This window comes from Lipotes vexillifer, unplaced genomic scaffold (genome assembly GCF_000442215.2).
Source record: "Lipotes vexillifer unplaced genomic scaffold, Lipotes_vexillifer_v1.1 scaffold153, whole genome shotgun sequence".
Lineage (NCBI taxonomy): Eukaryota > Metazoa > Chordata > Mammalia > Artiodactyla > Lipotidae > Lipotes > Lipotes vexillifer.
Genome location: NW_006774670.1, coordinates 3,676,439 through 3,692,805, shown reverse-complemented (window position 1 = coordinate 3,692,805; position 16,367 = coordinate 3,676,439). Strand labels below are relative to the sequence as shown.

General features: G+C 39.4%; 1 protein-coding gene across 1 annotated transcript in view; it reads right to left on the bottom strand.

The window, feature by feature from the left end:
- Positions 1-16,169: 16,169 nt before the first annotated feature.
- The window catches only part of PGM2 (phosphoglucomutase 2), a 33,528-nt gene continuing 33,330 nt past the window's right edge, over positions 16,170-16,367 (bottom strand). Inside the window, exon 14 of the mRNA XM_007449428.1 lies at positions 16,170-16,367. This exon is cut by the window's right edge and continues 139 nt beyond it. The gene's annotated coding sequence lies outside the window, so the exon portion shown is untranslated.

Genomic DNA, 16,367 nt, shown 5'->3' with positions numbered 1-16,367 from the left:
TTGTGCAACAGCATTAGAGTGGGAGCTTGCTTCACTACTTTAGTAATTTCCTTTAATAGTAAAGCCAAGCTAGAGACATTCGGCCCTCTTCTCATTTTCCTGTTGCTAAATATAAAATGTAAGATGAAGTTCTCCTATTATTCAAAGGAAAGGAAATTGAGTCCTTAAATTTGAAGCTTAGAGAAAAAATTAAGATGGAGTTAGAATTTACCAAGATTCCCAGATTGGCAGGTATGTACCACAAAAGGCTTAGAAGAGTCAACCAGCAGAGAGATTTGTTGATTACTGACTCTTTGTATGGACTTGGACGAGACACTGAAGTGATGTAAAGAAATGTGAGACATCGTCCCTGTCTTCAGGACTTTAAGCTTTTCTAACTCAGGGCCAACAAACTTTTCTTAAAGGCCTATTTAGTAAGGCTTTTAGCCTTTGCAGGCCATTCCGTCTCTGTTCCAACTTTCAGCTTTGTCATTAGAGTGCAAAAGTAGCCATAACAAGGTAAGCAAATGAATATTGCTGTGTCCTAGTGAATATGGATACTGCCATTGGAATTTCATGAATTTTTGCATATCAGGAACTATTATTCTTTAAAAAATGTTTTTTAATCATTTAAAAATGTAAGAATTACTACATCAAACTAAAAATTTCCTGCACAACAAAGGAAACCATCAACAAATCGAAAAGGCAACCTATGAAACGGGGAAAACATTTGCAAACCACGCATCAGATAAGGAGTCAATATGTGCCTCATTATCAACATATTAAATAACAAAATCTGGCCACGGTTCTAATAGGGTCTAATAACTACCATGATTTTGTGGTGATGAGGATGTATGGTAGTCTGAGATACCCGTGGCAGCTGAAATGTGACATGAACATAGGTGATTTCTATTGATGACAAAGTGGCAGGGCCTGATGATACTTCTGTGGTTTGTTGCCTGCATTCATAATTGAAGGAATTTCTAAATTTTGGTTAGAACTGCTAGAAGTAACTTAAAAAGTGTTTTTATTTTCCATCCAAGTTCACTGACTCTTTGCATTCTATGCACAGAATCATTGGAGAAACTTTGATCTCAGGTTAGGAGCTCCCGGGAAGTCAAGGAGAATGTGGGGAAATTTGGCAGTTAGAAGGTCCTCGTCTTTGAGAGCAATAATTTTAACAGAGCTGAGAAGACAGCGGGATTGAAGGGCATTGATTCGACAATGTTGGTTTGCAAAATGGCTCCCAAACGCAAGGGCAAGAAGAGACTGAAGAAAGAGGCAGGATGGGCTAGTTAAATGGCTGTTGCCTTAAGTCACTCATTTTTGGGGTGTTTTCTTATGCAGCAAAAGCTAACTAATACAGGTGGGTAATGTATTTTCCAAATCTATGTTTCCTGGCAATTTTCCCATATTCCATGAGTTCTCCAAGATTAACACACTGTGTGTCAGGATAACATCTACAACTATTCTTAGTACCCAGAGAGATTCTTTCGAGTTGTATTTTCTAAGTGTCAGGTTACCCATCCTGGGCTTCAAAAATCCCGTTACATGTGGCATGCTACAAGATCACACTTGGATATCAATGTCACCTACCAATTATCACAAGGCATTTCTTCCTATAACCAGTGACAAGACTCCACAAATCTGTGTGAAAAATTTCCCTTTGACGTTCCATAACCACAGAAGCTCCTTAGGTTTGAATGCTCTTTTGAAGAAAGACCCCATTCCTGTCACACTGACCAGCTTCAGGTGGCCATGGATCACTGCCTAGGCTTTGTAAACTTAGGCAAATTACTTACCTGACTTCTGTTGGTTCTCAGTGTCTCCAACCATGAGATGGGGATAAAAGTAACCGTAATTACCTTACAATGTTGTCAATAGAATTAATGAGTTAGTAAAGGTAAAATACTTAAAATCTGGCATGTAGTAGAGATGCCGTTATTGCTATATTTCACTGTTGCAATTTGTCTCCTGGATCTTCTTCTCTGGATCTTAACAGCTTTCTCTCCTATTCCATCTCTTTGCAGGGAGAACAGGATACTAACCTAATAGGCTATTTCAAATAACTCCCATCTTTTTGGAAACTAAGACTCCAGGAATTCAGCATTTATGCTGCTTCAGAAGCAGTGTAATGATTGCTGTAAAGAAAAAGTCTGAGACATTTTTCTCTTTTAAATGGTCAAGGCTTTTCCAGCAAGGACAGGAAAGCTTCTTCATGGCCAGTAACATTTTTCAAGCTAAAATTTAACAACTTGGAAGTCTTTCAGAATTCCTTCAAGCCCTGTTCTTCCAAAGTGAGGTTTTTCTGGGAACTAGTGGGGTGTGCAGGAAAGCAGTCAGCGCTGGGCCAGTTCTGGAAGCATGTAGACTGTGCAGGTGTGGAGGAGGCTTACAATTCACATGGACACTAGTGCTAGGTAAAACAGAACAAAATGTTTTAAAATTGACAGTTGAACTCCAAAGAAAAGAAAATTTCCTAAGTGTTAAAAACAAGTTTTCCTCTGTAAATTGAAAAGAGCAGAAAGCAGCTGCTGGAACCCCCATGGCCTCAGGAAGGTATGAGACCAAGTGTGGGTCTCAAGGACTGGAGTTTAACATCTCTCCTCTCTCTCTCTCTCTCTCTCTCTCTCTCTCTCTCTCACACACACACACACACACACACAGACACACACACACACCATGCGTGAGCACCTGGAAATATGGCCCCAGGCTGACAGGAGGCAGGGAGTTGGAACTGACTCACTTGTCTTTGTTTTTTTATTTTTTCTCCCCTAAAATCTCTATTGGATTCTTTTTTCAAGTCTCTTGTTCTTATTTATGGTGTCCTATCTTAATTCCTTAGTGTCCAAGACACCTGAAAAGGACTGCGCCTCTGTGAGAAGGGAACTAGAAAAAAATGTACTTGCTGGTCCAGGATCTGGGAAGCTTGTAGTTTGTTTGAGACACTGGATGGGGATAGGGGGTGGGCTGGGGGTCAGAGGTGGGGAGGGTGAGCTCGTGAGCGGAAATCAGAACTCCAAACCTGTGTCACATGAGTGTATGAAGTGTGGATTTATGCTTACAAGTTGGTGTAGGATTCAAAGCTAATAAAAGTAACATAAAAATTCATCACCAGAACTTCCCTAGTGGTCCAGTGGCTAAGACTCCACACTCCCAATGCAGGAGACCCAGGTTAGATCCCTGGTCAGAGAGCTAGATCCCACATGCTGCAACTAAGAATTCACATGCAGCAGCTAAGAATTCGTATGCTGCAACTAAAGATCCCACATGCTGCAGTGAAGACTGAAGATCCTGCCTGCATGCTACAATTAAGACCCGACACAGGCAAAACAAAAAACAAAACAAAAAAACTCATCACCAACTTTGTTAGAAGAGTTACAAATATCTTCTCCCAGATTGTGGCTTGTGTTTTAAGTCTATTTATAATGGCTTTTATTATACAAATGTGGTCAACTCTTTTGCTTTATGGTTTGGGCTTTTGGTGTCTCTAAAAGAAATCCTTCTCTACCATGATATAATAGAAACAATCTCCTACAATTAATTTCTTCTAAAATTCTTTTTTAAGTCTGCAACAGAAAGTTTTAAAAGTTTTTTTGTGTGTGTGGTACATGGGCCTCTCACTGTTGTGGCCTCTCCTGTTGCGGAGCACAGGCTCCGGACGTGCAGGCTCAGCGGCCATGGCTCATGGGCTTAGCCGCTCCGCGGCGTGTGGGATCTTCCCGGACCAGGGCACGAACCCGTGTCCCCTGCATCGGCAGGCGGACTGTCAATCACTTGCATCACCAGGGAAGCCCAGTATTTTTTAAATTGAAGTACAGTCGATTTACAATGCTGTGAATTTCTTCTAAAAATTTCAAAGTGTTGTTCACATTTAGATCTTGAATCCAACTGCAGTTTACTTTTCCATATGGTTTTGGATATGGTTTGAGGTAGGGATCTAATTTTAGTTTTTCCATCTAGACAGCTAATTGTTCCAGAATTTTTTACTCAGTGGTTCTTTCCTTACAGACGTATGATGCCATGTTGGCCATATACCAATTTCTTCTATATACATTTGCTTATTTGTTATTTCCTTCCACTGGTTTATTTGTTCATCTCTCTGCCAAATTTATTTACTGTATCTTTATAATGAATCCTAATAAATCCTAATAAGAGCATAATTTCCCTCTTCTTATTGTTATAAACTGTGAAGAGTCTGAGGATTTATCTGTTTGCAAGCTAAGAAGTTAGTCTGTCACTGATTCATGGATACAAGTAGAAGACATGAGAGGGTGGTGAGTCAGAGGCAAAGGACTTTATTGCTCACAGCACAGCGCTCACAGCACAGCTGGCAGCATAAGCTTTACGTTCACCTCAGTTGCCCTTGTTGCCAAATTCCACGTGTGACATGGAAGAGCTGAGATGAATGCTGCACATGTCACCATGAGGAACCTGAGCTTAGGAAATCCCAAACTTTAAAGACAGATGCTAGCAAACCTGCCTGTCCTTTACCCCAAAGGGAGACACTTCTTAAATATCCTGGACATCAAACAAATCTTCCCCCTGCCCTGGAGGGAGACGCCATCTCTGTCTTCCAAAGTTGTTTGCTGTATAAACATCTTTGAAAATATAGTCCAGAAAAAAATGTCAGTGTGTCTGTTCAGGAGACGTGCAGAAATGCAAGAGGCCAATAGAGCGTTGTCTCCCAACATTACTTCTTCGGTATTATTTTGTTTACTGTGGCTCTTTGTAATAGGGAATAAAAAAGTCTGACATCATATAAGGTCTGTTTCTTTTACTTTAACCTTTGTACTCTACTGCTTTTGCAACAGGTTAAGAATGTTGTCTATAGCCTGAAATTTACAGAATAGCCCATTCTCAAGGCTCTGACCTTTAAAAGTATAACACTTTTCCATTCATATAGAGATAAAAAGTTGCAGAACAGAGAATAACATTTGTCTTGGAGGTTTACAGGAACATCATGACCTGACCTATCCATGCGGACAGCTGCAAGAACAAAGGATCCCAACACTGAAAAGCTGTGCAACAACCAACCACAGCCTTTTAGTAAAAGAAGCCTGAATTCTAACTTGGATAAGATGGTTCTTTGGGACACTTAGTCCACCACTTCCTTGGTCTGCTGTCTTTCCGAATAAAGTAGCCATTCCTTGCCCCAACAACTCATCTCTTGTTGCCTGTTGTGCGGTGAGCAGTACCAGCTTGTACTCGGTAATACCTTTACTCTTCCATATTAATTTTAAAATTAATTTGTATAGTTGTTTTGGGTAGCACTATGTTACTAGATATAAATTTATACAAATCTTTTTGAAATGCATTCTTTACAACCATGTATAAATAGTATATTATGATTAATAACTGTAATTATAGGCATGCAAAGCAATGAACAGTTTAAAGAAAGATTACACAACAAACAAAAAAATAGTTTAAAAAACCCAATGACAGCAACAGAACAGTGAAACCCCTGGGACCTTGCAGAAGTAAATATAAAACTGCCTTGTAATAACATTTTTACAACATAGGGCACAAGGAACTCTCCCAAATTAAAAGAAACAAAAACAGAGGGAAAAAAAAAAAAACCTCAGCTGAAAATAAAACAAGCAAATTCACAAACACTAGGAAACAATCCATTGTGCGGGACAGTCAATACATACAACAAACCGAAGAAATAGCATCTTAAGAACTTTATAAACCAAGGTGAAAGAGAGACTAAAGCAAGCATATTAAAAATTATTCATAAACAAAACCCAAAAATGGAAACCAAGAAGATGGAGTGGAACCTTAATAATAAAGAGAAGGATGATTTGAAAAAGGATCAAATAGAGCTTTTAGAAATTTTTTAAAAAGCAATAACATTGAAATTTGAAATTCCAAAGAAGGATTGAATAGCAGATTAGGAAAAGCTAATGAGACATTAGTGAAATGGAAGACAGTTCCAGATGAGAAGGCAACACAGAGATAAAGAAGTAGAAAACAATGAATATAGTAACCTAATATAATAATGAAATGGAAAAATATCAAAGAGCAAGAAAAATGTCTTAAAAGAATTCAAGTATTGAGCAAAAGATACAACTGTACTTACAAGAAGCTCAGGAACGGGAAAAATGAATCCATGGTATTAGCTGTTAAATAGTGATTATCTCTGGGGGTTGAGGGAAGGGTTCCAACTGAAAAGGGCATGAGGGCACCCTTTGATACCCTTTGAGATAACGGACATGTTTATATCTTTACATCCATGGTTTCGTGGATATTTAAAATCTAAAAAGTCACTGAGCTGTACATTTAAGATTTTGTGCACTTTATTGTGTGTATTTTACACCTTAATAAAAACATGACTTAAAAAAGCAATCAGAAAGAAGAAAAAAAAGAAAAACTATCTACAAAGGGATGAGAGCTAGAGTAATAGCACACTTTCGGTCAGAAAAAAAAAGACCAGAATATAATTCAACAGTGACTTCAAAGTGCCAGGGGAAATAAACATCAAATTAGAGCCCTTTACCTGGTAGAACCATTACCAATGAATGAGGGTGACTAATGAGATTTTCATGCCAAGACTAAAACAACCTCTAAAATATGCACTTCAGCGAGAAGGGTTAGGATGGTTGAATCAAAATAGCAAAGCGCTGGGTGAATCTACATAAGCATTAAACTTTCACAAATAATGATTTTGATGAGATGATGGATGTTCACTAAACTTGTAATCATTTCATGATGTATGTAAATCAAACCACCATGCTGTACACCTTAAACTTATACAGTACTGTATGTCAATTATATTTCAATAAAATGGGAAAAATATTTTAAAATAATTCTTAAAGGTTTTATTTTAATTTTTTGGCTGTGCTGTGTGGCATGCAGGATCTTATTTCCCCGACCAGGGATTGAACCCGTGCCCCCTGCAGTGGAAGCACGGAGTCTTAACCACTGGACCGCCAGGGAATGAAGGGTTTTAAAAATTAGGTGGATGATCTTGCAGACACACGCTCATGTGAAATGATCCGTGACAAGGTTATTCACTGCTGCATTGTTTGAAACAGTATTAATTAGAAACAACCTCAATATCCTTTAATAGGGGAAATAATTAAATAGATTGCATTACATCCATACACTGGACTGTACATTCAGCCATTGAATTATATTTCTGAGTGTGATATAGAGTAAATGTATTTCTCTATGAGTCAGATTTCTCTTCATTAACAACTACAACACGTCAGTGGGTTATAACAATGAACATGAATTTCTCATACGCTCCATCTAAGGAGAAGACAAAGAATAATTGCAAACATTAAAACGCTCTTTCACAACTGGTAAGTGAAAAAAGCAGAGTGCAGAGCAGTGTGTGAAGTGTCCTACCATTTCGATAAAATAAATCAAAACAAATGAATCCGTTACATAATTGTTTTATATACAAGTTCTCTGGAAGAATGCACTTGAAATTGGCAAAGATGATGCATACGAACTGAGTGGCAGTGAATGGTGGTAGACTAGAGACATTACACTCTATATATACCTTTGGTACATTTTGAAATTTCAACCATTTGAATGTACTGTCTAAGCAAAAATTAAGTTTTCTGTATTGTTTGGGTGGAGGCTAGAGATATTAACTTTAGACCTGATTTAAAAATACACATGCAGGACTTCCCTGGTGGTACAGTGGTTGAAAATCCACCTGCCAATGTAGGAGACACGGGTTCGATCCCTGGTTTGGGAAGATCCCACATACTGCAGAGGAACTAAGCCCATGTGCCACAACTACTGAGGCTGCGTGCCACAACTACTGAGGCTGCGTGCCACAACTACTGAAGCCCGTGCACCTAGAGCTGGTGTTCCACAGCAAGAGAAGCCACCGCAATAATGAGAAGCCCGCGCACCGCAATGAAGAGTATTCCCCGCTCGCCGCAATTAGAGAAAGCCCACCCGCAGCAACGAAGACCCAATGTAGCCAAAAATAAATAAATAAATGAATAAAATTAAAGAAAAAAGAAAATACACATGCTAAGATTACTATAAATATAACCACAAAAAAAAGGAAATTTAATGTACAACTAAAATGGCACAGGAAGAGGGGTAAAAAAAATATCTTGAGCGCTTTAAAAAAACATACTTAAGAACCATTTGTGTTTCCTTTTCTGTGAACTATCTTTCCATATCATTTGTTCTATTTCTATTGCGTTGTTGATCTTTATTTGTTATTGATATCTAGGGGCTCTTTATTAGGAAGATAAGCCCTTTGTGATACAAGTTGCAAATATTTTTGCCCAGTTTGTGACAGATTTTATTAAATGTAGGCAAATTTTCAATCCTTTCTTTGTAACTTGAGTCGTAGTTAGAAAGATTACATTCCAAGATTACAAAATAATTAATCTATATTTTCTTCAATCGTTCCCATAGGTCCTATGTGAGTCTCATTTCCCCAAACTTTTATCTCCTTATAGGTGGGAACAATAATGGGTATATCTGCATGTCATCCATGGGGCCTAATCCCCCATGTGCATTTTCTCCAATCGGTAATACTTTTCTGCTGATGATGTTAAATTTCTCTCTAATCACCGATTAGTGTCCTCTATGGTCTAAGACAATTGAAATGTCGTTAGCGATTATTTTGCAACAAGTGATTGGATTTCAACCACATTACAAATAAGGAAATTGAGGTTTAGAGATTTTAAGAAACTTGTCCAGCATCACATAGTTAAAAAGTAATGAAGTTGGAATTGAAACTCAGATAGCTTGGCTATAGAGCCTATAACTGTAACCCAGATGGGTTGTAGTGGGTACAACCTAGAAATGATATAGATTTTTTTTTCTTTTTTAAAATCACGGGTACCATGTGGGAAATGAAGGCAGCAAAATGATACTGGTTTTCTAACACAGAGCTGCAAACACTGAATGGGTGATATGAAAACAGTTTATAAATCTAATTTGTTCATTTATCCAAGGATAGTAATACTCAAACAGCAATTTATGAAGTGTTCTTATCTAGATAATCTCATGACATTCTTTCAACAAGGAGATATTTTAGTTGTTAAAATATTATACGAGCATGAGAGGGAAAATTATATATACATATATACACACACACACACAGAGTGTTGTTTATAGCTATGTTATATTAGCAAAGAATTGGAAACGACGTAAATGTCCTTCTAACTAGGGGATGAAAAACAGATGCAGAACCAAGTATATAATGTGCAACCATTTGTGAGCAAATATAGACTATTTCAACTCCTTCATCGTTTTGAGTTTTCTAAATTCAGAAAATGGCCTACTCAATGTTTCTTTCATCATTGCGATAGTCAAGATTCTCCCAAATAAAACATATACCTTGGCCACAAACTCGGGGTCTGTTTCATCCACAAGGACAGTCCATTCAACTGTGACTCATGTTCTCTATTAGTTTAGGTTTCCACTCATCAGCCAGCTTCTGGCTTGTGCTGCTCACCGGTGATTCTCAAAGCAGCAGAACCCTCAAATCTTCTTTTTGTTATTGATGATCGAGATGATATTGATGACGGAGAATAAATGACAGAGGACAACATTGACTGAACTCTGGGTGACTTCCCAGGCTTCTTTCAGAATCTTTTTCTTTGTCTCACTTTGTGAAATTGGTTTTTGTTGCTTGCCGCAGAAATGCATACTCCAGGGCAAATGTCATGGCATCATGCAATTTAAGTTTCTTGTCCAGCCAAATGTATACTCTCTGAACAAACAGAGGATGTAGATCTCAAATGAGCCCATCTTTCTCAAGCAGCAGCACAGACTCAACCTTATTTAAATCTCTTGAGATCTTATCAGCAAAGATCTTGGTGGGGGAATTCCCTGGCGGTCCAGAGGTTAGGACTCCGCACTTTCCTGCCGAGGCCCCAGGTTTGATCCCTGGTCGGGAAACTAAGATCTCACAGGTCACATGGCATGGCCAAAAAAACTAAAAAATAATTATATTCTTTAACACAAAACAAACAAAGATCTTGGTTCCCATTCTGGGGTTGCACTCCAGAGCACATGCCTTCTAAGGGAAGATAGTCTTATTTCCTCTGCCTTGTGGTTACATCCACCACGCAGCTGGTTCACTCAAGCAAATCCTTCAACAGCTCTCTCTGTGGATTCTTGTACTTTGCTCATACTTCTCCCTCTGTTTGTTGGTCTTCATAACTCAATACAAAAATGTAATTTTGTTCCAGAACAGGCACATAATTAAAAGGAATCACTGACTTTGTCCCTTCGACATATATACCCTACCAAATGTAAAATAGATAGCTAGTGGGAAGCAGCCACATAGCACAGGGAGATCAGCTCGGTGCTTTGTGACCACCTAGAGGGGTGGGATAGGGAGGGTGGGAGGGAGATGCAAGAGGGAGGGGATATGGGGATATACGTATGCATATGGCTGATTCACTGTTATACAGCAGAAACTAACACAACATTGTAAAGCAATTATACTCCAATAAAGATGTTTAAAAAAAAAAGGGAATCACTGAGAACCTAAAGGTGTGACAAATCCCTTTCTTTGAACTACTGGAGCCCAAGAGAGCTCCCTGAGAGCAAGAAGTACGCTTTCATCAAGGTTGACACATGAGCTATGCGTTCTGTCTGAAATAGCTCATCAGGTCCTCTTGCCTCCCTTCTCGGGGAGGCCTGTGCGACAATGGATACATCCATTCATGTCTCTTTTTAATGGAACCCCATTGCCTTTACCTGATTCCCCTTTTATTGTACAGGGCAAAGCAGGAGTGGGCAAACTGACGGGTGATAACCAGCACATGGCACTTGGAAAACAACTAGACGCTCTGGGAGTGCCACCCCTCCCCCACTCCTATCAAGTATCGCCAAAAAATCAAACCCGAATGAGATCATGCTTCTCCATCTTCCATGTCACTTTACAGGAAACGTAAGGCACAGAAAAGCATGTTAAATACATCATGAGGAGGCAATCAGCAAGATTCAAAATGTGGGAAACCCTACAGGGCAAATTATTTGGTCGTTTGGAATAAATTAAAAAAGGAAGAAGAAAAGAAAAAAGAGATGAAGACTTTATAGATTAAAAGAGACTTTAAGAGACCTATCAACAAATGCAGTAAGTGTATACTATTTGAATCCTGATTCAAGCAAAGAGTAAACAACATGTAAGACAAATGGGAAGATTTGCACACTGACTAGATAATTGATGATGCTAAGGAATTGTAAACATTTAAAAATGTGTGACAATAGTAGTATGGTTGTGTGTGTGTGTGAGAGAGAGAGAGAGAAAGAGAGAGAGAGAGAGAGAGAGAGAGAGAATATGTCCTTATCTTTTACAGATACATACTGAAATATTTACAGATACAATGACAGGTCTGGGATTTGCTTCAGAATTGTCCTGTAGAAGGATGGGGATTGTGGAAGATTTCGATGTAACGGGATTGGACATGAATGGGAGATTTGCTATAGCTGGGTGATGGGTACTTCGAGGCCCATTGTACAATTCTTTGTATAAGTTTGAAATTTTCCGTAAGTTTAAAAAGGAAAAGGTGCAAGTCAAATATCGAAATCACCGAAAGTTCTGAGCAGGTGTTTTTAAGCGGTGGTGTAGAGTAAATTGGAGGAAGGGCAGCTGGGGAACTAACTGAATAAAAAAACTGATTTGGGGCTGGGTTACACTGAACGCAATTTGAGGACATCTGAGTAGGAAAGTCCAAGGAGTCAGGTGGTAATATAGGGTCGGAACTTGGGAGAGAAGTCTGTAGTCCTACACTTAGGACAATTACAGCCTTGAGCATAAAGACACTTTCAGAGGGTAGAGAATCGATGATTCCACCTCAGGGAATGAGACGACTTAGGGTTCAGAAGGAAAATATAAGGAAGCCTGCTGAACCAGCAAAGGAGATAATTAGCTCAAGCCTCCACCTAAAATTTACTTTTGATTTAGGAACCTTTATCAGATATGGAGCTACATTTCACTGTTGCCACCTAGAGATTTGTAAAAAAATAGTTAAGGTGAAATAGTTCAGAACAATGTTATTTTAAGAACACAATTAGGCCTCATCATCTCTGTAAACTGCAACCCTAACTTCCCTTTGGAAGTTGCACAATGCTATTTTGAAATGGTTTCAAATGCTTATTTGACCTGGAGCTGGCTCTTTGGTCTGTGTGCTCAGCTCCATTCTGGACTAGGTTTGCACCAAACACCAAAGTGGCTTCCACTGGACGCGAACGGGAAGTGGCCACTAGCTGTTCCGAAAATTTTAATTTCAGGGACCTACACAAGGAAGCCAGGGCAACAGAAACCAGATTCTCCAACAGTACTCTCCACCCTGCTCACCCTGCGCTTATGTCCGAGGACCTCATCTCTCCAGGCAGCTGTCTTTCTCCTCCAGTGAGTCTAAGTTACTGCACTGTGCTTACATGGAGAAGTCTATCAAAGTGGCGTTATTTTAAACTTTGCTTCCCGTCTGCCTAAGAGTGTGACATCTTGCCTTCAATCGTTGGGTTACTCTACACAAAGTATGTTGGTAGCAAGAACAGGACAGAGGGATGATGCAGGAAAATGGCATTCAAACAGCCTCCCAGAGTCAAACTGTTTTGAACAAAAATGTTAGGAGTTTGAACTTGATGTTCTTGAAAAAGACAAGTCCAAAAGGGGACATTACAGAGTGGTTTGCCCATAGTTCAAATACTTTACTATTACAATGCAGCAATCTTATGTGTACATGTGATTTCCTCTGCTAGGCGAAGTTTGAGATCACAAATCCTGTTTATTATCAGTATCCAGAAAAGTGCCTGACTCATAGCAAAATTCAAGCATGACTCAGTCAGTGGACATATGAACGAATGCACAAATAAGTCTCAGGATGTAGTCTTTTAGGAAGTAGAAATTATAAATATGATTTAGATGCCATTCTTTCAAAATCCCTTAAAAGGAGAGCATATTCACGTTTTCCGTCACTTAAAGCATTTATTTTTAAAACCATGTTTCCAGGGACTTCCCTGGTGGCACAGTGGTTAAGAATCCGCCTGCCAATGCAGGAGACATGGGTTTGACCCCTGGTCCGAGCAGATCCCACATGCCAAGGAGCGAATGTGCCCGTATGCCACAACTACTGAGCCCACGTGCCACAACTACTGAAGCCCACGTGCCTAGAGCCCATGCTCCACAACAAGAGAAGCCACCGCAATGAGAAGCCCGCGTACCGCAACGAAGAGTAGCCCCCGCTCACCACAACGAAGAGAAAGCCTGCGTGCAGCAACAAAGACCCAACAAGGCCAAAAATAAACAAATTAATTTAAAAAAATTTAAAACCATGTTTCTAATGTCAAGAAATAACAATACCGTCCCTTAATGGCATGATGATTGAGTTAAACCGATGAGCTAAATTAATGACAGCTACTGCCAATGTTTCTTAGAGGAAAGAATAAAGGTGTTTATTTCATAGACACCATGAGGAAAAATAAAACAGTTGGCTTGCATTTCCTCCTGCAAGTCAGTCTCTCAGACTTAATTTGAAATTTGTTCTTTCTAGGCACCAAGAGAAAATGGGCTGCCACCTCTACACTCAAACTGGACGGTCTTCCCCAAGCAGTTTAGCTATGAGAAGGCAGAGGGGGCTGCTACACGGCACTCCGTCCCCACCACTGCCTTCCGCCCCTGCAGGACATTTCCTGGCGTCTGCATGTCACGTGGCTCTGCCTTCCTCGTCCCCAATTTCAGCACCCCTCCCTTCAGGCTGCAAGGTAAGGCAGGATAGGAACACATGGCTGCCTGTCTCTTCGGTAAAAAGTGTTTTTCCCCCATCTCAGATGTTAGGTCTTGTAAGAGGGCTAGTTAAGCATTCTGCCAAAGAGAACTGCCAATGATTTATGATTGCTGATGGTGCCCTTAATGGATTTTTATATAATTTAAAGACCTGCAGCATGATATGACCTCAGAGACCATTTAGTAAAGTCTATTTTAAAAATGACAAAATTATCACCCAAAGTCCACAGTTTACATCAGTATTCACTCTTGGTGTTGTATATTCTATGGATTAGGACAAATGTATAATGACATGTATTCACTATTACAGTATCACACAGAAAATTTTTTTCACTGCCATAAAAATCCTCTGTGCTCTGCCTATTCACCTCTCCTTCCCCCTTGACCCCTGGCAATTCATTGACCTTTTTCTTGTTTCCACAGTTTGGATGATAATGATGTGTTAACTATAGGTCCATCAATAGTAACAAATGCACCACTCTGGTGGGGTGTCGATAATGGGGGAGGCTGTGCATGGGGTGGGGGCAGGGTGGGTACGGGATATCTTTGTAACTTCCTTCAATTTTGCTGTGAACCTAGCACTGCCCTAAAAAAACCCAAAGTCTTAAAAAATAACAAAATGGAGACTTTGACAGGCTAAGTGACCTGACTAAGGTCACGGAGCTGGCTCCCCGTGGACCAAGACTAGAATGCAGGGTCCTCATGGTGCAAGCTTTATGCACTACACGTTGCTACCCTGCATCCCGCAATAACAAGAAAAAGTCAAGAAATACTTACTGGAAGACCTCCTCTAGGTCCAACTGAAACTGAATCACCTGCTCACATGAGGGAAGCGGGGCAGGTCCTGAAGTTTACATCTGGGTTGTTTTCACCATCTCCCCACCTCCGTCCAGGACCACACACACACACCCCAGTGCCTCCAGGCTTTTGCTAATGCTGTGCTCTGTGCCTGGAAGACTTCCTCCTCCATCTCCAGCTGCTACTTGCCCCTGAAGGTGAAGCTTCCTCTGGGCAGAATGAATCCCTCTCTCACAATCCTCAACTCTGAGTACTTTGCAGATAACTCAATTATACAACGTGTTAAGTACTGTAGTTACTTATTAGCCCTCCAATTAGACCCTGAGCTCCATCAAGCAGGACTGGATCTTAATTACATTCGCATTTCCAGAAACAAACTCTGTGATGGGGTACAATTTATGTGCTCACAAAAATGTAGAGAGGACACAAATCTAAAGTTTCTCTTTTCCAGAGTACACTTTAAGAAGCTAGAAAACAAAAATAAATATAGCTTCTACAATGAAGCAGCTGATAGAATGTATTGAATATTGTACATTTAAGAGATCTGGTAGGGGACAAACTATGTATCACTAGGATATACAAATATTCTTTCCTTTACATTAGAAACATGATTGTCAATGATACTGTAATTTTTCATTGTTCTGAAACTGTTAATAACCATTTAAGTTAATAATAGTATAGGCAATCATTTGCTTTAAAAATAAAAAAAATCACACAAAATATATAAAGTATATAAAGAACAGTTTGGTCCTCAGTCATGGGTACTCAATGGGAGTCATTTTGGAAGGTTTTAAGGCCATCAATTTTGAGGAGGCACAGATTAAATAATGAACCTGGAAAAGTCTAGTTTTAGATTGTGATCACATACGAACAAGGCAAAAAAAATCAAGGTCAGGCAGTCACTGTTTAGAGTCCTTGCTGCTTTAGGACCAAAATTACATTGAATTGTGTTAAAGCAAAAAACTACAATAATCTACTTGGCAAGTTTCAAATAACCAATTGTTTCATTCAAGATTTAAAGAGATAAAGTGAATGTTAACACACCGAACAAAGATGGTTAAGCTGTTTTTTCCTAGCACATACACAATGTATAATGGTGCATTATTAGAATTAAAGTTTTAGATCAAAAAACTATCTTTTGCTCTACTTTATAGGTTCCTGTGAATCGTATTTTCTCTAAACACAACATTTGATCTGTTCATCTATTTTACTTTATAAGCAATTGACAGAAATGTAAATATACATATATGTGGAAGTGGCTTTTACACAGGACAGCCCAGAAGTTAGTAATACGTATAGGCTTCCTGGCTGTTTTACTTACACATAAAATGAATTTTAGAGAAGAAACATATTTGGTATTTATTCTAATGAAAGCATATTAATTACAATATATTTTTGAAGGTTAGTTATTTTTAAAATCTTCATTTTTTATGGTTTTATTCATTTATGTTTGTTTTGCGGTACGCGGGCCTCTCGCTGTTGTGGCTTCTCCCGTTGCGGAGCACAGGCTCCAGACGTGCAGGCTCAGCGGCCATGGCTCACGGGCCCAGCTGCTCTGTGGCATGTGGGATCCTCCCGGACTGGAGCACGAACCCGCATCCCCCACATCGGCAGGCGGACCCCCAACCACTGCGCCACCAGGGAAGCCCCAAAATCTTCATTTTTTAAATTCAGATGATGCTCAACCTTTTAACAGGAATGTTGGTTTGTTAGATTTGGCCATCTTTCTTTATTACCCTTAAAGTTCAAACATAAAACAAGGAGGAATGTAGAGCTATTTAAAAAATATGAATACTTGTAGCAATAGTTTAAATTATTTAGCCCACAAAAATATTGCTTAAGAAATCAAGTTCAGCTTAATTGT